Source organism: Struthio camelus, chromosome 2 (genome assembly GCF_040807025.1).
Source record: "Struthio camelus isolate bStrCam1 chromosome 2, bStrCam1.hap1, whole genome shotgun sequence".
NCBI classification, from domain to species: Eukaryota; Metazoa; Chordata; class Aves; order Struthioniformes; family Struthionidae; genus Struthio; species Struthio camelus.
The window spans coordinates 57,437,155-57,463,837 of record NC_090943.1 but is presented as its reverse complement, the minus strand read 5'-3'; positions in this window follow the sequence as shown (position 1 = coordinate 57,463,837).

Genomic DNA, 26,683 nt, shown 5'->3' with positions numbered 1-26,683 from the left:
AGCCCCAAAAGCAATAATAGAACAAAAGTCAATAGATGCATTCCTAAATAAAACTCCAGAAAGGCATGTCCATGTTAACCCCAGAAGTTTGCTCAACAGCCATAAAACTCACACATCGGAGAAATCAAGTGAGCTGAACACAGAGCCAAGGCAGAGCTGAATTATTCCAGGGCTTATGCTTTGTGCTAGAGTAAACTTCACAATTTATGCTGTGAGCAGCTATGGTGACCCAATAAGGCTGATGCACATGAAGCTTACTGCAAGGCATCTCCCCTTGTCCTCCACCGTCTGATGATGCAAGTGAGTGGTTTGTGGGAAACAATGCACAAATGCAAAATGTTTTGAAGGATCCCAAAGTGTTGGCCCAGGGGACACCTTGGGAATTGAACTGGAGAAGGCCTGGGGTAAAAAACAACAATGGCTAATGGGGAAAAATCCTCGGAGAAGTTGCAGTTGGGGCAGTACAGTGTTTGCGCTGAGTAAATGAAATAGGGAAACAGACTTCCAGCAGGTTTTCAGCACAGGAGTAGTTGAGGAAGCCTAATTTGCAACAGGCCAACAGTGAGGTATATTTAAGGACTGAGGGTTGGTAAGGAAACTGTGATGAAACCGTTGCTTTGAGTGGAAAGACACCTTTCCAAAGCTGTTGAGTTTTTCCAGAATCAAATGTTCAAAAAAGCCTGAGCAAGGCTTGTGGAAGACCTACAAAATTACCATTTGTGAATTTAAATCCATGTGGGACTTATACTTGCTCTTTGTTTGCAAATACTTGGCCTGCTATTGGGTTTCATGCTCAGTCCTTTCTCCGCCACCACCATGATGAAGAGCAGCTGACGTGTGAAGGCTGAGAGTCTAACTTAGCCACAGCCTCGAGGTACTGAGAGAGGCATGCCTGGGCTCACACCCAGGAAAGGGCTGGCAATATTGGTCTTCCTTGGCCATACTTCAAAAAGAAAAATGTCCTTCAGTCCCTGCAATCACGTATACCCAGATCCTCCCCAAAGAAGGACCCCCAACTGTGTTATACACATGGCACATCAGAGTAGTTGAGCAAAAAGCAGAATTGGCCCAAGAAAGCTGCTTAGCTGAGCAGGGACAGGGGGATGCAAGTGGCTTTTGGGAGAGGAAGAGCAGTAACTGAGACCTGTCAAATGAAATTTGAGAGAGAATGGGAACATAAAGATCTTTCCCTGCAAAAAAAGAACTTTGAAACAAAAACTTACATAAGAAATTGAAGTAACTTACTGCAGTCAGCAGTAAATATGCAATGTTCATGCATTCCTAAGAGTGCATGAGGCTTAAAAGCTCAATAGTATTATAGCCTACAATCTTTACTGGTAAAAGCACACATGCAATGGAGAGCTATTTAATTCAGAGGAGCAACACATTTTCTGAACCTTTTTGTTTGCTTGTTTACATTTTGTTTGAGAGAAACGGGCTAGCCTCATTACACATTTATGCCTCGTGCATTTACCCAGGTGAATATATGGAGCAAACAGAGATCAAGAAAGGCCCATTCTGCTTGGAAGAGGCATTAGCATGACATTTGCAGAACAAAGTGGAGCAGTTTTACAAATGCACTGTCTTATGGTGAAGTACATTGTCATTTAGTAGCGTGCTGCATGCTTAAACAACGGCCACCATATATGCTCCCTGTTAGTGTGAGTTTCTTGATTAAAAGACAGAATGCACAACATGCAATGAAGGAATAATACTGGAATGATTTATTTTTAAATGCTACTGTGTTAAAATGATTAAATTAAATTCCTAGGTTGAGAACTGACCATATGGTGTGTGAGATCAGTGATGACAATGTCTGTTTTAACTTTTTTCTCTGTGATATTTAATAATCTTTTGAACATTCCTGCCTGCAGCATTACGAGTGTAAAGAACTTCTTGGAGAAGTCCTGGAATCGATAAACGTTCTATTAGGTAATTTGGCAGAAAACAATAGCACTGCAAGAAAAAAAATTGCTTTTCCAGGCTTAAAAATAGCCAGTGTTAATAGCCAGGTCTCTAATCTTGCACAGATCTGTCACTTGGGCAATGCAGTCATAAAATTGAGTACTAAACACTTGCATTTTGATGTTTCCATTCCTTAATAATTTAAAGCCCTTGCCAAGCATAAGGAAACTTAAATTCCAAAGATGCACTGATGCTGTGTCAAAGAAGAATCAATCATTTTCCGATAGATGATGTCCAGGAATGATGCCTGCCAGAATCTCAGTGGGAGGCTCTGAAGGCATATTTTGTATAACAGAAAGCAAACTTATTTTATATAGTTCTTCAGCATGATTAAATTTTCCAATGGCTGGTACTTGCTCTAAAGTAGCCATAGCTATCTCATCTTCCTTTCTGGATTTTCAACATTGGGTCATTCATTTCCAGTTCTCATTTGCAGGGTTTGTTAGTTACTCATGTGTGGCAATTTATACGTATGGCAAATGTTAACCAGTGAGCTTATCATGGATTAAATTACCTATCTGTGACTTCTGTGTGCCAATAATCAGAATGGACTCGTAGAGTCCTTCAGGTGGGAATGCACCGAGAGAGGTCTCTGGGCCAATCTCCTGCTTAAAGCAGGATCATTGCTGAATTCAGACCACTTGTGTCTTGAAAACCTCCAAGGATGGCAACCTCTTCTCAATAACCTCTCCAGGAGGCTGCCTTGGGGTCCTGCACCAGGTGGTCATGCCAGCTTGATTTAGCCCATGAAGCTAAGCTGGGTGGCTCTGTACAACCAAGTGTTAAAGCACAATGTGTCGTGAAAGAAACATTCAAAGATTTCCCCTTCCTTTGGGTCATGCTTTCCCTGGATTTCACATCTTTGTTATGGTTAGCTGCCCAGTAAAAGGATGTCTTGTGGAGGGCTAGCAGAGACCTACGGATTCTCCCTATCGACCTAAGGAGTTTTTTTTTTGAGATGAGAAGACTATCGAAGAGTGCTAACACACCACAGTCATGATAGCAGCATATCACATGTGAATCCTGTGTGAGAGAATAAAAGATTTCACAGAGCCAGAAATAAACACACTTTCTATCATCCATCTGCTAAAAGTGATTTCTGCTTCTGTTTTCCACTCTTAGAGCTGTGGACTTGGACAGGCAAAGGAGGAAACCTTCCCTTCCCAGAAATTTTAACCAAGTTGGATGAATTTCTGGGATACAGCTCGAGTGGCTGACACTGGTGGGAAAGATAATCAGTGCTAGGGTGAATGCTTCATTTCACTGACTCAGACATTGCTCAGTTAATGTTATGTCCAGTACTTCCAAGACCCCAGCACAACCCTTGTGGCTTTCGCCATTGGTTTACTTCACTGCATATCAGTTCCTGGTAGGGTCAAAGTGGAAACAAGAGAAGAGAGGCATGGTAAGGACAATAGCAAATAGTACAAGCCCCCAAAACTGAGCTGGAGCTCTATGACAAAATAAAACAAAGAAGTATAAGTCACGAATAAGTTTAAGCTGGAAAGTAGGTGGTGTCTAGCTATTAGGGGAGTGAGATCTTGCAACATCCTTTTAATGGGAGCAGCAGGAGGCAAAACAATATGACCACTTTAAGATGGAGCAACCTATATTTGTAAAAGAGAAGTGCGGTAATGGAAGGACTAACTGCATGATAGCAGGGACCTGGCCTTGGTGTTCCAAGAAATGCCTCCCTGAACCCTAGAAAAGGTGAATTTAAGAAAGCTGCTCATTCATATAGGGCAAAACAAGCTTATTTTTCTATATTCTGGAGATCCATTATAACAGGCGCCTTTAATGTGAATAAGTGAGGAAACAACACTTCAAATAAAGAGTACTTGAGCGGAACAAAGAAGGCAGCCTGCTCTGTTTTTTAATTTTGCTTGTGGTTAATGAAGCCTTGGGAACATTTTCCTTGCCCAATTAAGCATCAATTACAACAAAACATTTGAAGAGAAGACTCATATTCTTGGGTTCTTTGTTTTTTTATAGAAAAAAAGAAAGAAAACCTTTCCAAAGCAGATGTGCTGCCTTTATTTACTACTGAGTAAACAAGTCTTGAATTTTTGGGTTTGGGGTTTGTTTTTTCTTGACCTGTTTGTGCCATAGCAGCCACCAACATCTAAAACACATCTGGTGCTTTCATTTTGGCTCATGCATACATATAAAATACAAAAATGTAAATGTTAAAAATGTGACTGTTGGAGCACTTAGCCTCTTCTCTCTCATTGCCAGCCATGGCCCACCTCAAGTTGCACCACAGTAACCTCCCCTCATTTCTGTGCAAGCAGTCAACAAAACTTTCTTGATGCCTTGCTGACTTTCCACTGAGAGATGGCCTTCTGCAGCCATTGAGCTAAAGCTTAGTGATGCTTTAATTACTATCAGGAATTCAATTTATTTCTGATCTAAAATAACAATCCAGATAGTTCTTCTATAGCTCTCTCCCTGGGCGCTGCTCACTACAGCTGTTACCTTTCTCTGCTCTTAGTTGTCAAGCCAATTTAATTTCCTTCTGTAACAGGTTTTGTGGATGAAGCAAAAGCGGTAGGTGTCATATATCTATCTTAGCCATGTTTCATATGACACTCATAAATAGGAGCAGGAAACATGGTCAAGATGAAATGAGTATTCCATGGAGGAAAAGCTTCTAGAAAATCATATTCAGAGTAGTCATCTATGTTTGCTGTTGAAGCAGACGGATGCATCGAGTAGAATTTGACAGCAGTTTAATCTGGGTCTGGTACTATGCAACAATTTCATTAATGACCTGATGATAGAATAAAGTATTATATGAAATTTGCAGATGACACTGGGCTGGGAAGAAGGACAAGGCTAGACTACAAAGTGATCTTGCCGCATTAGAGGCATACTGTGGAAACAAAACAAAACACTTTTCTACAAGGACAAGTGTGAGGTACGCAGTCACTGAGGAGTAACAACTGACTCAGCAACTTGTCAGTAGGAAAGGGACTAAAAGCTGAACATGAGTCCACAATGCTATAGTGCTACAAGAAAAGCAAAAACTGGGTTGTATAAACAAGAGGAAGACCTATAAGACACACAGATGGAAAAATCTAACCGTTCAGTTGCAACATAGCCTCAGCTGGAGCTCTATGGCTAGCTGGGGTACTATACATTAAGAAGCACATAACTGCTTGGAAAGAATCCAGAGAAGAATAATGAAAAAGAGCAAAAACCTAGAAAATACTGTCTATGAAGAAAGATTGAATTTACTCATGCTTAGCCTGAAGAAGGGTTGGCTCAGTGGGACTTTAGTTTTCTCAGAATATGAAAGACTGCTACAGTGGTGAAGGGAATAATCTTTTCTCTGTTTCCATAGCGTAAGACAAATGACTGTGGATTAACAAAAGCAAGGACATACTTAGCAGCAAGGGAAGCAACGCATGGGATGGATTATCTGAGGAGACAGTGAATGGCTGAAGGTTCAAAGCTATTTTAAAAATGAGCCCATACCACTTTGAAGAAATTAAAGCTTCACAGCTTTGTCTCCTGTCTGCCTGGAAATCTTCAGGCAGTTGTTCTGTGGGGAGACGGGCTGTACAGCACCATCTGAAAGCTGTTACTGGAAAGTAAAGGTTTAATACTTATCATCCAACAGTAGCAGTGAGAAGTTATTGGGTCAGTATCTGGTTTAGTCTCTCCTTACCATTGCAAAATAACCAGGAAAGCACTTACCCTACATATCCTAGATGGCTGCATTAGCCACTAAAATAAGGAGAGAAACAGTAAGGAGGAGACTTGGAGTTTAGTTTGGGGTGTTTTATGTCTTAGAATACATGATATATAGGGAAGCTCTCTCAAAAGGGCCCAGAATTATTCAGAAATCTGGTCTGCAGATAATTTCGGAGGCTGTCATCAAGATGGCCACTACATAGGAAGTTTTCAGTGTGCTTGAGCCCCTTGTAGGTCCCACTCAGGCATCTCCTGACAGCTGAGCCAGTCAGAGTGTTATGGGGGAAAATACAGGATTTGAAGCAGCCCTGTGGATCCTGTGGCCACCTGATGAAGGATTACAGCATGCATGTGTGGCTTCAGCCAGTCCCAGCGCTGCTTCTAGGACTGGAGCACTGCTAGCACTGCTGGCCCCAAAAGCTTTGTTTGACAGGGCCATCCCACAGCATGAAAGGACAGAGACATGGTCCTTTCGCTTGAGCTCTGACTCGCCCCTGTAACATGTGTTCTGAGATGTGTTTTAATATGTGGTGAGACACTATCTCTGAACAAAGATCGAAAGCACATATGCACTAGCATGTAACAGTGCCAGCGCTTATGGTGAAACAATATTTGGTAATGTCTTGGAATGAAATGCAAGTGTTTTAAAAACTCCAGGGAGTTGGTATGAAGAATAACAGTAGATTTCCTCTCTAATAGTTTTTGGTTAAAAGTTACTGTCATGCTACAAATACTTCTTGTTTTTTATATTGTTTTGGTGGTTTGGTACACATAAGGTATTTCACTGAGAACTTGAATTGTGACTTCATTGAAAATTGACAACAAACATTTACTTATCAAGGCTTTCCATGGAGTAGCTCTGAAGTTTGACCTCTGTAATACCTTATGACAAGTCCTAAACAGACAGAGCCCAACCTGAGCTTCAACAAAAAGTTGCGCTAAGGTACAGCAACACAGAGGGGTGGACATCAATCACAGAATTATACTGTTTCAGGATCTTCATAGTCCATTACACCACAGAGGACCACTTCAAAACAGATACACAAAATTTTCTCTGTCGCTAACGACTACTAATTTCATTCTCAGCAGAATCAGTGAACAAAACCCTGCATGGGAAGGTAATATTGAAGTTGTCAAGATATTAAAGATCTAACAGCTTTATAGAGCTGCATAAGCAGGATTTTGACTAAGAATTCTGTGTTGAAAAGGCATACAAACCCCTGGAATGCTTTCATTGCAACCAGATGGGGCACGAGACAAAGGAAATGTCAAGTGGGAAACCAGTAAGCGAAGGGGGTCAAATATCAGCTGCTGAGGTGGTAACATCTGGATGTTCACTAAGCCAATGTAAGAAGAAATTAAGAGGTCTTTTAAAAGGGACTGCTTTATTTTTGAGTTAAAGAAGTGCATGGATGATGGAAAAAAATCGTTCACTTCTTAGGCTTAGACTTAGACAAACCAAGCAAGTTTTTGTTGTCTGTATAGCTGTTCTTTCAATGATCAGCACCTTTTATATTTGAGTGCTGAAATTTTCCATCTGTTTGATGATTAACAGCATGAGGCTGACAAGTATGTCTTTCAGCTCCGTAACTCATGGTATCTCCTAGACCTTAATGTGAAGATCTTTTATTTTTCCACTTCTTTCTTTAGAGCAGTGAAAGCAGAAAAACAGTGTTCTTTGTAGTGTCAGAACTGAGTTTAACGAGTTCACAGCTGCTAATTTAAGAAAACTTATTTCACAAATTTCTGTGATCAGATATAGGAGGTGGTGGGGATAATTCTGGTTCTCCATTAGATCCAGCTTACACTGCTGCTGCCAGTTGTAGTACCTTGACAGCCCTCACTCAGTGCTTGGAACTTGAGAACGCTTTCATGTATTACGTGACAATGCTGTCGACTTTATTCTCCTAATATCAAGCTGTATTGCAAATTGATTTCTTCAGTCTGAGGTTTTACTGTGAATAGTCCGAGTGTCAGATCAGCAAAAAACAAAAACATGATGCTGACAAGTGTATAGTCTTCCAGGTATGTTTGGTACTTCTATTTCCTGCAACTTTTTGAACTTGCTGCACTGCTGTTTCTTTGGGGAGCTCTTTATATATGAAAGACAAGACTTCTTTTTCTTTTAACCTGAAAAAAAATCTTTATAAAGAATATTATCTTCATTTTACAAATGGGATGCTAAAGCAGAGGTCACTCATCTAGTCTGTTATGGTAGATTTGGGAAGCCGGTAGGAGTCAGATTCAGCCAGGTCTCGGATGTCCCAAATTTTATTTACATTCCTAAACTTCCTTTGAGTTCAGTAGGAAATTAGTTACCCAAACACTTGTATTTAATCTTGTCTTTTTTTTTTTTAGTCAAAACTTCAGACTTTTTAACAACCACAATCTAGACAATGAAAGGATTTCTAAAACACAGTTTAATATTAACATGTAAAACATCTGCAAATAGCCTGTTACCAATTATTTGGATAGTGGTAACACTATCAGACAACAAATCCCTTTGTCACAATCCCAGTTAAAACAATCCTACTCCCTGGAGCAATGCAAATGAACTGTTTAAAGGAAAGAAATGAGTCTCTGAGGAAGAATTTCAGTGCTTCTCCTATGTATGCTATGTTTCTCAATAGCTATTGGAAGGTGAAGTCCTAATGTAATACTAAACAGTAGAAAGAGACTAATTTCTCTAAGCAACTGGGAAAAGAGGGGTCAAGGGAGGAAACATTTTGTTGTCTTGAAGTTGGTTTGAAGCAGTTTTTGAAATGCTTTATGCTTTAATAATATGGCTGGGGGAGTGGGGAGTTTTCGCCTAGAATAAAACTGGAAGAATGATTCACTGCATGTCTGCAACTCTTCCTTGATCCCAGTTAAGTTTGACACCACTAACACCTATGAGTCAGCAAAGGCTCCCTGGGATGGGCTTTGCCTGCCCTGTTTTGAGCCTGTTGCAGTAGGATCTTTACCCAAGGCTGGAAACTGGCTTCCAGCATTGCCTGTGTCAGTTTTTCCGACCCACTATCAAATACCACCAGCCTCCGCTAAGAGCCGGGATCTATTACTGTATCCCATGATCTCTATAGTACAGCTGAAATCCTGAGTCTATATCTTACCGTTTGCTTCCAGGATCTCAGTATTGTTTATCATCTCTCTCTAGCCAAGATAATGGATGCTCCCATAGGGACTTTGACCCTATGTTGAAGCTGAACATCTGCACTCGCCAACACAACCTAGAAAGGGGGCAGCTATCATAAACAGCAGCCAGGCTGTGGGACAGGTCTGCATGCCATGCCCAAGCATCCCTTGCCTCAGTTCGTATTTCAATGCACTCTGTGCTTAAGTTTAGAAAACAACTCCACTTCTAAAAAAATCTGATGTCATTTGGGGATTTGAAAAAGTAGAAAATATGGGAGCTCTTCCATATATGATGCCATGTTTTTCAGATCTTGCAATATGTCTTTCTTTGTCTTGTGTGATTCCAAGATTCCTCAGCCTCTGAGCTGGTTCAGCTTTCTATCTTAACTTGGCCTACAACTCCCTAGACAACCATTACAACATTTAAGTTTTTGGCTAATGAACAGGCTTCTATCTTCTGGAGCCATTTGCTAAAAAATGTGATGAGCAAATGGTAAGGGGAATACTTGGAAGCACATTTGGTAGATGTGCTTTGTACATCTATCTGGAATTAGAACATTTTACCGTAGTCCTCATGATTTCTTTTAGTCCTATACCTAAAACTAGTTGTCTGGAGGGAGAGGTTAATGAATTTCTTGCTAAACTGTCTTCTCTGTACTGCAGTGGGATGTGCTGCTGGTTGTTCTGCAAAATTAAATCGTTTGTGAGAGTCACTTTCCTCCAGATGTAAGTATCAGCCGCCACCTCCCATAATTAATATTTTGAATACACAGCACATGAAATCTTTCCCACGGGATATAAATTAGCAGATAATAATTATTGCATAATTCAGTAAATGAAGAAGCAAGATCAATTTCAGCCATTTGCCAATAGTCATAGCAAGTCAGCAACAGATTTAGAACAGAAGACATATTTTTATGTGCAAGAGGGTGTGGATGTGTCCTCCAGATTTCACTTTAAAGTATTCATCACGATATGAACTATGTTGCACTAATGGATAGCCCAGATAACGAAACAGACATGATTTCAAATAAATCTCCATGTCTGCAGTGCTTGCCCTGCACATACGAATTGTAATAAATTGAAGCCTAAACTAAGACCAGCTTTGTGAACACATATGTGCAGGCTAGTGAGGCTTTTGGAAGGCATTCAGTGGATGGTTAAACAATTTTGCAAAGACCTTCGGAGAGAATGTTATCTGCCAAAATTCTCACTTTGCAAAAGGTGATCAGTAGTTGGCCACATAACTCCATCTGCGTAAACAAGCTCCACAGTGATACTACCTGGAAAAGCAATGATTAAGAGATTAGCTAATATTCATGTTTATCATATATAGTCATCATTGCTATTGGTGATTGTGGGTTTCTGGTATGGTGGAATATTTTTGTATCTATCTCCTCTGTTAACTTTAGGCTGAATTACTGTGATGTGCTTCCTACAAGCTTACATCTTATGCTATTCCCAAAACTGAAGGCAATACAGGATTCAAGTCTCACCTGGTTACAGGAGGTTGCATCTTCCTGAGGTATATCACACTTGTGTGCTTGGAACCAAAATGCTCATCTGTTAAATGCTGACCAGAGTTTTGTTATATTATTTTTTGTTCCTAAAGCCTTTAGTGGGGTTGAAACTTATTTATCTTGGTTTCTGTCTCTTCCTGTGCCATGTGGTCTACAGTCCTGGTCAGAACTGGATTCCTATTCATTGGTAGATGATGCAGTTTTATTTTGGAGAAAGGGAGAAAAATCCACTGTCATTTGACTTTCTGGCTTTCCTGAAGGTACAGAGTAATCCTATTGCATCAAACTTGGGGCTGTGCACTGATTTTTTTAGCTGTCATTTCTTTGATTTATTGGTGAATGGACAAAAATAGAGTTTCTGGAATAGATTACTTATTTTTAAAAAAGTGTCAGGGAGCATCTGCAGGAAAAAAACATGTTTATGAAACGCTTCCATTATAGCTGTCTTTATTGCTTTTAATTGGCTTCAAAATTCACAATCTCAAAGTCTGACATTGAGGACATCCTGCTTGAGCTTATACTGCCCACTGAGAAGGGAGAGAGAGATGAACATAGCTCACCAGGAGAGGCTGAATATAACTACCAATTTCAAAAGCTACTTTAAAATTTACAAATGCCAAAGCGATCTTAAAATTTGGCCTTGGACTTCCACCACTTCTTCAAAATGAGAGGAAAGTACATCGGCTTCCAATAATCATGCACTCTTTCATTCAAAAGCTCAAACAAAATTACTTTTTAAAATTACAAATGTATTTTTATTTTAAAAAGTGTAAAGGAAAGATGCCCATCTTGTCTGGGCATCACTTACAGACGTAACACTCTCAGCTTAAGTTCTCTGTAAAAAACTCCACGATTCTAATTGTAAAAGATACCTTTACCAAAACATGGTCTTTGAAGAAAAACTGAGATCAAATTCAGAAAAATAGTTCCTGTACAGCAGCCTGAGATTTGCAGCCTTCTTCAGACCTGTCCAAGCACTTCTTGAGGAAAAGACTGAGTGGGAAAATAATTCCCCTGGTTCTATAATTAGGTTCATACTTTGAATTATAACCTGTAACTCATGATTCTTTGCCAGTGATGCTTACTCTGGGTCATTTCATTTCAGCTGAGTACCAGAATAGGCTGAATGCGCTAGCTCATCTTTTCATTCTTGCGAGGAGCAGAAATTTATTCCAATAAATATTTCCAGACTGTTTTCATTTTTAATCTATTTTGACAAGTAGCTTTCTTGATTAAGTAGAAGGTCCATGGCCCAGATTTCCTTAAAATCCTACCTGTCATTTGAGTCCCACCTGGAATTTTATACTTCTACATGAAAGAGACTCTTTCTCTAATTAAATTTAAATTTAGTTTCTCTGTCAAGATTAACACTTGGCCTGTTCCAACAGTACACCAAAGCTTTCCTGCAGGCCAGCCTGTTAGTCACCTTTCTCCCTGGAAACATCAAAAATATTGTGACACCCCACTTGTGCACTGGATTTCTTAAATCTTGAATATGAATTTCCATCTTCAGTTAATCAAGACTGAGTGATTGGAATAATTCAAGAGGTTCATAAGACTTTTATAACCTCAGAAAAATGAGAGAGAGGAGAGAGAATAGTTTCGAGTTTCATTGCGTTGGAGCACGCTGGGATATTACTTTGGGATAAAGTCTTTTAATCTTTAAGGTAACTTTGCCAGTGGTGCAGGACTAATTATTATTCTTTAAGGTTGCACGAAGTTACAGTTTATTTGCAGGAAGCTTTGAGCGTCCCCATATTAAAAAACAAATGCTTTTGTTACAACAAAAGGCCTCATATGATGGTTAAAATTGTGAAAAAATAGGGTTCAACTGACTGGTTTGTTTTGAATGGATATGTAAAAATAAAGTTAAAGTATTATCAAAGGGCTATTTGGAAGGAATTTAAAAACACTTGTGCCAAGAAAAATTACTTTTGGAAGCTGACAGCAAGGTCAATATTTGAAGTCTTTTCATTATGTATAAAGATACCCTATCATTAGCCAGCCATCATGATGGTCCTGCTGGATTTGCTCTCGTGTAAGTGTGAAGAGCAGTCTTAAATCTCCATAAAGGAAGGTGAAATTTTAATATGTCACAACTGATATAAGAGAGCTGGAGGTGAAACACTTATTCCATCAGAGGTTCCTGTATTTAAAAAATAAATGGCCATTTAAATTGCACTCAGGAATTTCCCTCCAGACTGGTCTTGTGAAATGTAGTGGTTTTGTCTCTGTCATGGTCTGGGTTGGATGCCTGTTGGTAAATAGTATTTTTTTAGTTCTTATCCAATTATTCCTTTAGACGCAGTCTAATATCTGTTTAGGATTCCTTCTGGGGCAATGATAACATTACAGTAAATGCATGTAAAAGTTCAATGTGGAAGACAAAAATTGTTTTTAGGAATGGACATTCAGCTACAGCTAGCTTTTGCTGTCAGCTGACCTGTAATTATTTTTCTCTCCAGAGAGGACCAGCAAAACGACTTTATTTTATTGGTCAGTAAATCTGCATTTAATTCTCTTGACAGGTATACAGTCTCTGAAGGAAACTCCAGAAAGCTGGGGAGAAATGCTTTACTGTTAGCCCTTCATGGCCAGAGTACTGGCCAGCAGATGAAAGAACAAAGCAATCCTTCACAGAGTCATTAGAAAGTGCATGTTGTAAGGGCAGTTTACCGCCTCCCCTTTCCTTCAAAATGGTGTATTAATGAAACAGGAGCAGTATTGGTGGGGTGGACATACAGTAGTTAACTTTCTGCAAGGACCAATATCATTCTTCCAGTCCAGCACGGACTTTTGCTGTCTAGGTCCTTTCAATGGATGCTAAAGGCCCAAAAGTTTTGATACAAGTCTGTAAATAACTATCTGCAGGCATAGCACAAAACTCCATAAGTAAGCTGGGTGCCATTGTATTGAAGAGACCGAGCCCACTTTAGGAAATCCCAATATTTATTTAAAAAATAAGGAGATGTGTTCAGAGGAAGCCTAGGAATGAGCCTTAAGGTACTAGTGAGCAGATCTCAGTTTCTTGCTTGCGTGGGGATGGCTGAACTACACTGTCCCTGAAAGGTTAGGGCTAGAGTTTATCCTCCTCTATTGTACAGTATGGAAATTTGTGTCTGGAAACTTCTCAGGTCGTTGGAGGAAGTGAAAAATAAATTTGAGGCGAATGCTTGGTCTCCCTAATTATATACCCAGGTGCTTTACTTAGTTCAGAGGTGGGTGAACACTGCACTTCAGCTAGAATAAAATACTTCTATATTAAATTATTGGTTATGAATTCAGAATGTGAATTTACATCAGCCTCTGAGGTTATGGTGGGAGAAACTCCTTAGGTTTAAAACTAAAATTTGCTTGGCTTCTTCCAAGTCTCTGTTCTCTATATTCTTTGGATTTATATCTCTCTGAATCCTATTTCTTTTTTTAAAAGTTATCCGTCCTTTTGAACATTTGAATAAAAATCTAATGGCAGCTTTCACAGCTCTGATTTAGACAACGCTCTCAGTTTAGCGAGGAAAATGCATAGCAGTACTGAGAAGTAGAGCCTGGGTATGAACCTCTCAGCATTATTTTTCTGTTCTGCTATAGTCATTAAAGTAAATCTCTTTTGCCAGTGTAAGCCACAAACCTTTCTGCCTCTCTGCAACCAAAATTTGGAGTATTTGCTACCAAAAGATGAAATTTCAGTTCTAAAGGCTGTTGCTCAGTCTAAATGGCAGTGAAAACAAGTGAAGTAAATTGAAGTTATTTTTCTGCGTGATCTGAGGGGGATTAGTTCTCACGACCTCATTTCTGTTATGTGATATTTTGAAAGTGTCATTTGAATTTAGAAAACCTGACTATTTAGTGACACTTCTAAAAATATAACTGATACTATTGAGAATTGTTTGAAGGATATTGTACTAAGACACTACAATAGGAGACCATAAACTACTGCTCATTTCATAAAATAAACCTGTCTATATATGTGGCTCACCATGCCATATCTGAGGATTTTGTCTATTGAAGATCTCTCTTAATTCTTTGATGGACCAAAATAGGGGTTCCCTTCAGTTTGTCATTCCCAAATTCACTTGAAAATTGGGTATTTCTCAGGGGCCCCAAGACAGAGAGTGACCCACAGGCGCAATCCGTACCACAGGGCCTGCCGAAGAAAACCTGCCAAAATAAAAGTTTAGAGAAGAAAACTCATTCAGGATATCACTCAGGATATAGAAAACATTCCACAAGGCTCTCTCATGGATGCACTTCTTGCAATCTACAGTGAGAAATTAGTTATCTTCAAAAGGATTTAATTCAAATCCTTAAGTTAGTGGCAAGCTTGATGATACTCAGTTTTAAGAAGCTGAAAGCTGTTGCTATCTAGGAAAATACAGATTCTAAAAAGATCTAAAAGCTAACTCCTCTTCCAATTGCTTATGCTATGGTGGTTTTCATTTTCATTTAAGAGAAAGTTCCTGTGAGAAAAGTGTAACAATATTATAATAAGCGTAAGTAGGCTTAAATAAGTGGAAATTTCTAAAGTCCTGAAGAATGTTCTACCATATTTTCTGTCTGCAAACTTTTCGCCAAATGTACTTCGTACTGCCTTTATACATTCTATCCCTGGAAAAAAGTAATCGCAGTGAGACAGGAAGAAATAAAGCCATTCATATGTCAAGTGATTAACTCCTTAATGCTGAAAAAACTCTGAAAGGAAGACAGGTAAGTAAGTCTTTTGAAATTGCAACCATAAACTAAACTCCTACAGTCATTACATCTCATGCTAACCTAAGGCTATATGAGCATCAGTTGAGGCTTTTTAGTCTTCTACTTGTTACTCCAATGTAAACAATCAGTTTTCTAAATTTGAAGTCCCACCTAGAAAAGAAGATCACACTTGGAAAAATGATTTTCTAAATGCAAAGGAAAACCTAACTTTAGGAAGGAGTCCATAAGTAATGACTTTTCATACTGCTTAGGTTTAAAATTCCTCAATAACAGTGGTTAAAATGTTTTAAGTGCTAAATTGCAAGTTAGCTTCCCAGACTAATTCAAGGGGATGGTCTAGTAGACTGCAAACCCAAGTTTGCATCCTTTGCTTGAGAAGCTGATCCAAAGCCAGTAGAAGCTAGCTGGACTCTTTCCAGGGAATTTGCTTTGGGGTCTGGAAGATAAACAGTATGTAAGTGCTCATACCTTTTTAATCCTCTTCTGCTCCCATGCAGGATACACACACAAAGAAGGAGGAAACCTGTGAGCGGGTGCAAACGGCTGAGTGTTAGGTCTTACCTGAAGTACTGAAACATGTTAAATACCCCATTTCAGTGCTGTGGCACATAGCCCACTGCAGACAAGTATTGACAGCCCACCTCTGTTAGGGGCTACATGGCCCAACTTTTGAGGATGCAGAACTTGCAGAGGCCCCAACCGGCAGGAGCTAAGTCCTTCCTGGGGCCTGCCCCGAGGTCCTGCAGTCCCCCCTGATTAGGATGCCAGCAGGTGACCCCTGAGATGCACCCTGTGTTTAGCTTGTTGGACCAGCTAGCCCCAAGCCTCTGCATGCCGAGCTTGAAGCGTTCGCCTGGGATGATCCCATCACCAGGCCTGATCCCAATATTTTCAAGCGCATTAAAATGTACAGTCTTTCGTCCTAACATGGAGGATGAGATACTTAGCTCCATCTCAATCAGCCACCAATAAAGTGCTTTGAAGGCAAAAGACTACCTAAAAAACTAACAAATCATTTTGATGTTCGCTTGTCTCATAGATACCGGTATCATATGGCAATCAGGCAGTTTTACAATTCTTTTCTCTTTTCATTAGTGTAAATTAATTTTGCGCAGTTAAAATCTCAGAGCTTTAAGAGAGAAATGCATTCACAGAAGTAATAGCTAAGCCACATTATATATTTTTTGTGCTTTACAGTATAAATACAAACTTTGCTCCTACAAGCGTTGGGATGAGATACTAAGGCCTGGCTGAGGCTGAAGCAATATTCTCATGCAACAGGGAGGGTGGAGGAGGCAGAACAGATATGGAGAGTTTGGAGCAGCAGAAAAGCAGGCTTATTCATCCTGCTGCTGCTAAGAAAGGGGTAAGAGAGGCAGAAGCCCTGGCTATCATTACTGGGAGGTATCATCGCCACCCACACACTTACAGCCCCGGTACCTGGACACTGCAACCCTCGTCTCCCTGCTTAGCAATTTTTATTTTGTACAGTGTTTTATGCCCGCATGGAGCAGGGTCTTGCCTGCTTTAGGAGGCAAGGGCTGGCCTAGGTTAAGTGAAGAATCTGCTTTCTCTCCTGCCAAAACTCCTGTACCTGCTAATCGCTACAGCCCCATAGTGTTCGGGTTTAAAAATGCATTATATTTTAAAATGCTTTTGCAGGCATATCCCTAGTATTTCAGGAAAAAAAAAAAAAGAAGAAGTAATGATCTGAAATGCTGCACATCTGCATCCTATAACTGCAAAAATTTAAGTTTAAAACTCCGCTCCTGTCTGCACTAGCTCCAAGCAATGATGCACAGACCTCTAACAATGAGAGTGTTTCCCAACAGATTGCTGGGGATTTAGATCAAATTCAGTGGCAGTCTTGGCGATAGATGCTCTGACGTAGTTGAATAATTGATGAAAACGTCTGCTGTGAAACAATTAGCTAGGCACCGAAACATACTGCCTGCTCTGGCTTGTTTCATTAGAAACACTTGCACAACCAAAGCCTAAGCCCTCTCTGCTGCCCAGTGCTGAGCTAATTACTGTTTGCCTCGCATGACAAACTTTTTCCCCTTTTCTAAATGCAAAACTGCTGACTTGGCTCATTTTCCCCCCTTCTCGGTTCTTAAGTTTTAACCAAGGGCTGAGTGCAATCTTCTCAAAGTCCCCCATGTTCATGCTCACTCAAAGTAACTGGCTAGATTTTGATATAGCACCATCTGATTTGTGGGTATAATCTCTAAATATTAAATGTGGGTCCTAGCTCATTCTGAGTCTTTTTTCATTCATTATCACAATTAACTTTTTTCTTGGGGAGAGGGGGAAGCTTGAGCCTAATACCTCAGCTGCAATGCAGCGAACGTTTATTGTAAACTTCCCTTCCCCAACCCCCAAATCCACCGCCTCCCTGTAAAGTTGAGGCCATTACGCTTGTGGGCAGATCTGGGCAGAACCTGCCTCTGAGTGTAAAATGCCATATACAATGAGAATTATATAGTTTACAAGGTGAAAATATAGTTATGATGTTTCAGACAACCTTTTTAAACTTACCTGTTGGAGGGGGGGGAGGTGATAAAACTAGCTACAGCCTAGCTTTGTCGAATATAAGTGGTTAAGGTGTAGGACAGACATGAGACTGATGCGGAAACGTGAGGCCATAACTTTACTGGGGCTGGTAAGCTGGCCATAATCAAGACACTCTGCGGGCAAGTAGCTCTTACCCTTGGGCAGAACACGAAATCTCAATAAATATCTTCTGCAAAAACATGTCCGTTCTAATAAAAGTGGTTCTTCTGCTGAAATTTGCTTACAGGAAAATGTATAGAGTTTGAGAATTTCTGATTTTTTTTTTAAATTTTCTGTGGAAATCAGTTTATTAGGCGCTTGTTATATTTCACTTACCAAACACGTATTATTTCAATAAGCAATTCGTTGTAAACAAAGTAGTCCTTTCACAACTTTGATACAACTTTTGTACAAATTGTTTTTGAAAACTACCCAGAGCGTTCAAGACAGGCCGTGCAGTTCCACGTCACAGGCTTCCAAACACACCAAAGCGGACATTTGGAACTGCTGGAATTTTCCCTTTTTTTTTTCCGGGGTGGGGTGAGGGGGAGACTTAGTTGTATCGTATTCACACTCTGCAGTAATCTCTCTCTACGGAGAGCGAGGGCTTCTCCCTGCTTCAGCAAGCCTGCTTGTTTGCCAGCAGTGCATAGGAGGCAGAAGAAGTCCTCCTGCTCTGCGTGGCTGGCTAACGGCATCTCCTCCTGGCTGGAGGGAGCTGGATGCCAAGTGTCCTTCTGCTGTATGGCAGGAACCAGACCTTGCTGTGCAGAGACCAGGCCTCTACAGCCCTTCCTTGCTTAAATATCAGCTACCTGTCAGTAGCAGTCTTTGGTATTGGCTTTCCAGGAAGACAAAAGTACTGTAAGCACCAAAGAAAATCTATGATAATCGACACTGGGCACATGGACAGAGGAATGCTGTCTGGGTAAAATATAAAAGGCAGCAATAAAACATCCTGCTGCTGTGAAGCGTTCCTGTCCAGCCTCATGAAAGCTAGTCTAGAGCCAAAGAAGCCTGTCTGTGAAGAAGGTGGAAAATTTCACAAAGTGAGAAATGCTTGAATCTATGAAAAGAATCTGGATTCACCTTCCAGAACAGTTCAATAGGCGTTAACTCCACAAGCGGCGAGGGAAAAAAAATTCTTAAATTTCCATTGCGATCATGGGAAAAAGATGTCCAGTCTGCGTGGTGCAACCAGGGCACTTGGCAGGGGCCATTAGCTGCCAGCCAGCTCATCCCCCCTTCTTCCCTTCACTTGCCCCAAGAGGCCGCCACATAGCAACGCCACCCCCGGGGCAATGCGAAGCAGGGTGGCTTCTTGGACTGGTGCCTAAGAAGAAGATCTATTTAATCATCATGTCTTCCAAGAGTTTTGGCACCATGTCTGAGGAGCGGTTTCATTCATACCATGCTTGCACCTTTGAACGTGGTGGGAAAGATATCTCCACAGGCAAAACCCACCGCAGTTGCATGCCTCACCAGTGCGGACTGGCCAGTATCGCACAGTGCTAGCGGGTTCCCAGCCCTGAAGGCACAGCAAATCAGTCCCATCTTCCCCTCAAGGCATTTTTGGGGGAAAGCAAACTCCCTTCAGGAGCCCTTGATTAACTCCCTTCATTAGCTTGCAGGAATATCAGGCTGAGGTCATGAGTCGCAAAGAGGTAATGGCACATCAGCTGGCAAGTTCGCACAAATTTATTCTAAGCCAGTCTTGTATCTGGGAGCGTTTCTCTTCAAGTTTGGATGCTCGGGGTTGGCAAAACAGCCTGAATGATGGTATTTGGCACTTTATATAATATTTTCCACGTAAGGTGAGCCAATGAGCCTGACGCAGCTGAGGCCGGCCAAGTCCTCCTCCCTATCACACTGACTCATTACGTGCCGAGGAAGCCCCACGAGTGGCGGCGCAAAGGGTGGGGAGAGAAGAAATCTTGGCTGCCCGTTTCGCCGTTCTTCAGATAGCCCCCAAGACACAGGAGAAGGAACCATGGAGGAAACCTCGGTCTGCATCCTCAGCCTGGCTAGCGGAAGCCCTTTCTATCCCAGCCCAGTGAGTGATAGTCCTTTGTTTGGCTAGCAATGCTGGAGAGTTTTGCTCCCACTCTCTTGCCACTGGTGATGAAAACCCCAGATCGTCCCAGAAATACTGTACCTGACTATGTGGAAAAGGACAACCGTCTGCTACGGAAAGAGGAGCGGATTGGGTTGCGGTTACTGACCCTGTCTGCGGCTGAGGGCTTTGCCGATGGAGGAGCCTCCTAGCAGTCCTCTGATGAGGTTCCCGCCTCCCAGAGGTGGCTGGCAGATGTTACTGATGTCTTTGGCTGCCCCGAGTGTCCCTCGTTCAAGGCCCTGCAGAAAATTCTCTCCTCTGCCAGGAGTTAAACAAAAAAAAAAAAAAAGACTTACGTTTTAAAAATCAGTTTGGAAAATATGTTGCTTAAAATCAACCCCCGTTTAAAAAGAATCAGTTCAAGATGTTGGCACTTCCCGAGCCAGGAGACACTTGGAGAACAATGCAGGAAGCCTCTCTGGCCCTCTGCCCTCCCCTCAGACTGGGGCAAGTTACTATAGTGCAGGTGAAGCAAAGAAGGGCTTGAAGCACCCAGGGAAAAGGTGGGCTTTGCCTCCGTACAGTGTCTATATAACCATCCCTGAACACTGCACTCCCCTGAGGGATGCAAAGGAAGAGGCTCTCAGGCGTTTTCCAGTTATACCCACCATGAACTCACCTTCTTCCTGACAAATTACAGACAGTAATCTATAGGTACATTGGCGTGATGCCTGTTCGTGCCACGTCACCAGTAGGACAGGGCTAACGAGGGCTGCAGTGGCCCCCCCCAGCCCAGCCTCGAATCGGGCTGGGCAAGCTCGAAGCCGATCCCCAGCATAACGCCTGCAAGCAAAACGCTCTGCTGCGTGGTGGCACGCGCTTCAGTGGCAGCTGCGAAAGCATTCGTGCTGCGGCTCCATGTGGGAGGCTGCCGTCAATGCCTGGAGCGGGGTAAAGAAGAACAGGAAAAGTTCGTGGAGGAACAGTGCAAAGGACGAACCAAACAGTAGGGCTGTCAGGTACGAACGGCAGCGGGACGATGATACGAGGCAATGCAAGGGGACAGCGAACCACCATACATATAGGAGAAGTTAAATCTTTTAAGTAAGCACGTCTTACTCGGTCTGGGTGTTGGTGTATGATACACAGACAGTAAGAGCACTGAGGCATAAGGATGCGTATCTGTGAGCAGTTATTCTGTTGCCACAAAATATATCCTCCTGTATGGCAGCACAATCACAGGCATGATTTATATTAGGAAGGGGAGAGGAGAAGGGAGGAGGACAGGAGCTCTCCTATTTTTTCAGGTCAGGACGAGATCCAAATCACTCTGAAGTCAATGGGAATCTTTCCAGGGCTTTCATTAGGTTTCAGCATACATCCTGTTTGCAGTAGAACAAACTGGCATTATTATATAAGCAGAGAAATCTTCCATCACCTTTACTTAGCAGTAGGTTTCTGTGCAAGAGAGTCATAGCTCATATTTGTGAGTCAATATATTGCTTAATAACTGTCTGGCAACACTGGGAGGTATGTGCCTTTGGAAAAACCCCTGGAACTGAACATCCCAAGGAGGGGAAAAACGTAAACTGGCATCCACGGGGCATAAGGTGCTGTTACCAGGAGCCCATTCTTTTCCTTTTTTTTTCTTTTTTTGTTCCTCATTTCTTCAGCCTGGCCAACCTTTCCCTTCCTTCTTTTACCATAAGTTTTTTACGTCAGTGAGCCAATGTGCAGTGTGTAAAATACAGATGCCAGGATGATTCTTTTTTTTTGGAAACGGCTTTAAGGCAACTCAAATTTGATCTTTCTCCGTTCTCCAGTGTTGCAGCTATTTTCAGTGTTAGCCCCTCCTGTAAGTTAAAATATACAGTATTGTAGTGTGAAGTAAAGGCTTATTTGATAGAGGCAAAAAGTGCAACTTGCATTCTCAACACATATTTTAGTAGTTAAAACCATCTGTTGAATAATTTGAGGAACTGGATAATTCAATATGAATTTTTAATTGTCTATATCTGTAAGTAGGACTCTCAGAATTATTTATCCTCAACCCAACATGTACACGTATCTAAGAAATGAAAAACAGAGTTTAAAAGGTCAAAAAAAAATCTAAAACAATGCTTATATATATATAATATCTAGTAGCATTGAAGTTGGATGTCACAGGATCCTCCATAGATACTCCACAGATAGCATGGTATTCTTGCATTTAGTGTTATCAGATTCATGACTATAATTTTTCCAAATGAATGTCAGAAGTTAGGTTCTAAGTTAATTTGCTGGCATCTGAAATACTTTGAGTTTTTTTTAAGAAGTGAATTTTTACGAAAACACAGTTTCTGACATTATCTTACTAAGTGCCTAAGCATGAACTAAAGAAACATAATTTTGAAATTTTGGTGACCTCTCTACGGCTTCATTTAGCAATTTTTTAAGAGATTGTTATCTTAAAACTAACATTAAGACACATATCTGTATGTTGGCAGGGTTTAATTAAAGTGATTTGAACAAACAGGAGTATTTTCCCTTCTCACTTAAAAATAACACATTGCAGAGATTAACAAATAACTCCTTATGTTTTGATGGAAAAGAAAACAGTCATTTTCTCATTGAACTTCCCATTTTATCCTCAGCTGTAAGAGGAGCATTTGCCCTTTATTTAAGTAAATCAAAAAATCGACTGCAGACTAAAAGGTTCCAATTTCAGTTCTAACGATAACAAAAAAAAAAAAAAAAGCCTGAGAAAGCAATTATTGTACGATAAAGAGGTATAAAGGAAAAAGTACAGAAAATGAATCACTACATAATGTAAGATTTGTATCTCCGTACTATCCAATGGGGAAAATGGTAGCAACTCTTCTTAAAGCACACAGTATGAGGCAACAATACTCACACAAAAAAAAATTGAGCTTGGGTGCATAAATCTGGGAACTTTGGACAACTAATGTGCTTTAACAATAGCAGAAGACAGAGACAACATTCACAGGGCTGGCGGTAGGTGTCAACAATGTTACCTGTATCGGGACTAGATGAACAGGTTCACTTCTAGTTGATAAAGTTTATAAATAGGCGTTTTGAGAGAATGATTTGTCTCCTCCAAAAGTAGATTCCTCACCTAGGTCCTATAGCTTATTGCATAAAATACCTCTTTTTATTCCTTGCCTCTGAAGGGAATTGAGGTTGCTCAGCCAGATGTAGAGCTTCCCATGCTGGTATACACGGTTGGGTAAAATGAATCCTGCCAAAATCACCTAGTTTACATGTGCAGCTTTGAAAATATCAGACTGATTCTTGATTGAGAAGCCTAAATATATGGCCTTTATTTGCACAGAGACTAAGCTTAACAATTTCTGATGAACCGAAATGTTTTGCTGGGTTTCACTAGAGGGATACCAAACCAGTCAAGAAGTCTTTGACGTAAACATATGTTTGCATAGGCTTTTCTCAGAAAACAGAAATAAGTAATGTTGTGCTACTTCCCAAATTGAATGTAAAAAGAATTTCTAATCAATTACATATTTCTGTTGCCTTCCACAACTTTGCCCTTTCATAGGCCCATCTAATATGCTGTGCATTTTCCCCCATTAGTATAGAAATAATTCCTATCCTAAGTTTCTTCCTATACCTGAATCCAAAATATAGGGAGAGAAGTTAGAACAGAAGAAGTCAAGTCCTAACACTATAAATCCACTCAAGGCATAAACAGCAAAGAGAATTGGCTTCTTAACACTTAACATGAATGTAAAAGCTAGTAACAAGCCTCAAATGGTGGAAAGTTGAAGATTATAAAGGGTTAGGAGTAACTTAGATGTTAGAAATGGGGTTATAAAACTGGCAAAAGTTGTGCTGGCTGCGAAGAAATAAGGGTTAGGAGTGAGAGTCCTGAGTTTGCGCCAGAGAAATTCTTGTGTGAGCAAATCATTCCATTAAATCTATTATATGTCTGTACGCCAACATCTTCCGTAAAGGTAGGGAATCATGGTGGGAAAATTTCCTGCTTGCCCCATGCAGATTCTGGTGCTGAGTACTGAGTGAGAGCAAATACGCTCTGTTTTAGGTCTCTGGTTCAGACTGAGGCATTGCACATTGGGTATCTGTAAAGGCAAAAAGTAGACAGTCCTTGCCTAGGAAGGTAAAGCTTGTTCTGAAGACACCTTGAGGTCCTTGGGTTAGCCTTTGGGCTTGAATTTGGAGGTACCTATTTCCACTCCTCGGGTTAAGATTTGGGCATCATTTCAAATTTATTCCCATTGAACAGACATATAATTCAGTATTACAATGTCCTAGTGTTCCAGCACATCTTTACCCACTGGCTCTTTCAGTTTTGTAGCTTAATTTTGCTAATCTAGTCCAAGTCTTCTCCTGATGTTCTTACAAATATCACAGTAGCCTGAGCTTAGATTCTCTCAGAACATTTCCTCTGAGTGGAGCAGATTATTCTCTGTTGAGAAGATCCAACAAACTACATGGTACAGAAACCTCAATAAATGGGGATCACTTGGATTCACATGCATGCCTGTACATGTATTACAACTGCGAAGGCCAAACATACTTTTTTCCCTTCTTTGAGACAGGACTCTTTTGTGATTCTCCAGATGCATGGAGGTTAGACCCATGGGGTCTGAGCACTGAATGGGACACCTAGGCAATATCCCAGTTCCCATGAGTGACGCTGAGTATTGCAAAAGAAAGAACTGAGCACGAGTAAAGAAAATTAGGTTTGCGCACGATGCCAGCTTGAAAAGCTCACTAATCTTGATCTTAAGAAAAGTGCTTATTGGCTGCACTTCTGAACGCTACTATTTGCTTCCACTTTCATTTCTTACTAAACGTCTCGCTTGAACCGTAGTGAATGCCACCACTGAGCAGTCCGGCATGTCCTCGTTATAGGATGCTGAGCCTCTGACAGCCTCCCACTAAGAGTTCATTAATTACAAGAGCAGAAGTGTTGCCTGTGTACTATACCAGTACGTGGCTCCCAAGTCTTTGACGGTGTGTGTTTACGCAGCTGCGGACAACTCCAGTGCCTGCTGTGCCTTGCAGGGGGACAAGGAAATGACAGCAAATTCAGGGGCTCTCCCGTCCACCACTTATGCTAAAATGTTCTGCTTTCATCATGCCAGAGAGGGACCAATGTCGGTGCTAGAAATTATGAGGTAACTTCACCGGCGTCGTGTCACTTGTCCCCCTGGCCGTTGCACTGACGCAACAACAATGTTTAGGGTATTGAGATTTTGTCTCACAGGAAGTTGACCAATGCACCACTGTTTAGCTCAACTAATATGAGATAAAACACTGTAGGCTACATAAAAGCGGACTATCTTATTTGGCTTCACAGCTCGCTTGTAGCTGTAATTTAGAGTAGCCGTTTGCTGGATTTTATGAATGGCAAATCATAGGTAAGGATCAGCTACTCACTTGGCGCCAGCCAGCGGAGCTCCTCTGGATGCGGTGGATTGACACCAGTTTGCACCACACGAGGATCTGGCTCATGGTCTTTTGGGCCTCCTGACTGCTGTGAGTCATCGACGTTCCAACTGAAAAATAAACCCATTTTAAGACAGTTTAAAAATGTAAAACTAGTGCTTAGTTTCTTGACTGCTAGCATCAAACCCAGCCAAGGCAGCTATCTGTAATTTTAGAATGTGTCAAGAAGATTTATAGATTTCATGAAAATACTGCTTTCCATTTCCCTGGTGATTTAGCCTTCCACTTGCTTTTTAACTCCGGTCCATCTTTAGATCCTGTGGAAACAACACCAAAGCTAAACAGAGAATGAGAATGAGCTCACACCATCTGCAAAGACTTCTCTTTTGAAGATGCAGTGTTTAACTTAGGAAGACCCCTACCAGGGCAGTGGGAGTTCAAATGAAAAGCTTTTTGTAATAAATGTATTTTAAGGGTGTATACAATGATACAATGCATCACTCTAGCTGATATCCTTTCCAGGATTCATTACAAGGGACCATGAAAATAGAAATGAGCTGCATGAGCAGATGTCAGACTTTCTCATTGTTAGACTGAACCAAAACTTTATACTGAAAGGAAGATAGAGGAATACGCTTGGAGAAACTTAATATAATGATCACAGCAGTGGTTGAAAGTTCCAAATACAGTGTTATAACCATTTTATATAAGATGAAGGTGTTTCTTAATGATAGGTTCCTATGTAAATAACCAAAGTAATAATGTTTAGTGCTTTCATACTTTGCATATTTATAATATACACACATAATATGCATATTTGTATAATATACTGTTAAAGTTGAGGAGTGAGGTGGTCCTAACAGCCATCTGAAAAGGCATGAAGCATTGTAATACCATAAAATGACTGGTTTACAATATGCTTGTGAGTAAGCTAGCAAACCCCCTCATCCCACATCTATCACTCGAAAAATAGAAGCAGTGAGATCAAGAGACAGGGGGAAAAAGTGGTATGAGAGAGCTTGGAAAAGAGGCCAGCCATGGGACAGGTACAGAAGGAAGTTTTTTTTACAGGAAAATGATAAGCTTAAACTTAAATAGGCGGCAGCTGGACTCTGCAGGTACTGCAGGTGGCTGGAAATAAAATACTAAGAACTATAGCACCTACAAGCCTACGCTCTTGTGAGAATTTCATAAATTAAAACATCAGTTTTTCATCTTGGAGCCTCCCAGTCTTCCAGAAAGATACTTCACAGAGGAAAATCAACAACCACAATGAGTAATGACCAGTTAGGGAGCCTAGATCACTGCCTATGGGACCCTGAACTGAAGATACTTGATATTTCCTTTCACAGTTCTCCTTCATGCCCATCTGTAGATTGCAGAGGCCTTGAGACTCCTGCTACTGAGCATTGCATTTTCAAGGATAACTCGTCTGGGGAGACGTCATACTTGCCAGGAAAATATACGGCTGAAAGTCTGACCTGAAGCTGAATACTTTGTCCCTGTTATCTTATGCTACTCGGTGGGTGAGGCTAACTTTTCACTCTTGGTCAATGAAATACAAAACCAGACTCTCTGATTCATCTTCCAAGAGCTATCTCGTGTGAGGAAGATTTGAAAGTCT